This window comes from Lycium barbarum, chromosome 1, assembly GCF_019175385.1.
Source record: "Lycium barbarum isolate Lr01 chromosome 1, ASM1917538v2, whole genome shotgun sequence".
Lineage (NCBI taxonomy): Eukaryota > Viridiplantae > Streptophyta > Magnoliopsida > Solanales > Solanaceae > Lycium > Lycium barbarum.
In genome coordinates, this window is record NC_083337.1 from 84,536,894 (window position 1) to 84,538,411 (window position 1,518).

Genomic DNA, 1,518 nt, shown 5'->3' on the forward strand with positions numbered 1-1,518 from the left:
CCCACAGGTAGACAGGGAGGTGAGCTTGATCCAGACTCGTAGGAGCTGTTAGCTGATTGAGAGCACTCCATTGTTCCGGAGGTGCTTGATCATTCTTTTGTGTCTATATATATATATATATATATATATATATTCATATTTTGGGCACGACGGGGGTCTGTCCCGTCCTTATGTCTAGCACTCCAGTAGAGGCTCGTAGATGTGCAGTGTGGGTTATATGGTCTCACAAGGTCATTACTGTATATATGTATATATGTGTATATTATCATTTTGATAGCCCAGAGGCTTATGTATATAAAAGTATTTATGTTCTCAAATGGAAAAATGATTTTCTTATGATTTGAGTATAAATTTGATAAAAGAGCATTAAATGAGTAGAATGAGTAATAGAACGAGCGGTGCTCGGTGGTTAGCCCCAGGTACCTGTCGCGGCCCCTAGTCGGGTCGTGACAGGTGACCTCCGACTATATTATGGAACATTTATCATCACTATGTCTCACCTTGAAGGATCCAATATCATGAGGCGATACTACAACAAGAAATAACATCAATGAATTCATGAAGTAAGATTGTCAAATCATAATAGCATCATCTCATAAGCTTTGGAATCGCTAACAAATAGGATCATCATCATCATCATTCTCATAGAGCATATCTTGTCTCTAACTCATAAGGGACTCTTAATAATCTTAGACTTTCAACTGGAATGTAAGAAGGTCATGGAAATTATAGGGAAGAAATCACAATGTAAGAGTCATGCCTTTAAAAGAAGGGAAATAGCCTCACATACCTTTACGACTTATTGGCGACTAAACGTTCTCCTTCCAAGCTCACGACTCTACATCAAGAGAATTCGTACTAAATTAGCTCATTTAAAACATGCTCAAGTCTAAACTAAAGCGACTAAGGGCTAACGAAAATTGGGCAGTAATTCCTTTGTTTCGTCATCTTTCTCCATATACTAAACAACTCCCAAAATATCATAATCAATGGATTTCTTCAAAAAGCTTTGTTTAATTCTGAAGACTCCCTCTCAAAACCATCCATAATCATAGCTACAACACACATCATATCCCCTTTCATATAATACTCCCTCAACGTCATTAATGTCATTTACAACAAGAGTATACTCACGACATATCAAGAATTATGACTCAAATCAAGTTACTATTCAAGAATATCATTAAATCCATGTTTGAGATTTGTATTCCTTCCTTCATTCAAGTTACTCCACAACCAAATACTCTTACTAACATAAAATAGAATTAAAACTCACCTTTTATTGTGTAGGGATGAACTTTGGATGCATATGCTTCACTTGAGAGAAACCCCTAGCTTCAACTTCCAGGAGATTCTTGACTTCTAGCAACCCTAGAAAGCTTCCTTGCACTTGATTTCCTTGGATTAATGATATTAATCCTTGAGTTGCCTTGGATTTATGTTAATGAAATATGTAGAACCTTCTAGGGGTCTTGAGAGAATTGGAGAAGTGGAAAGAATGAAAATTTAGAAGTGAGA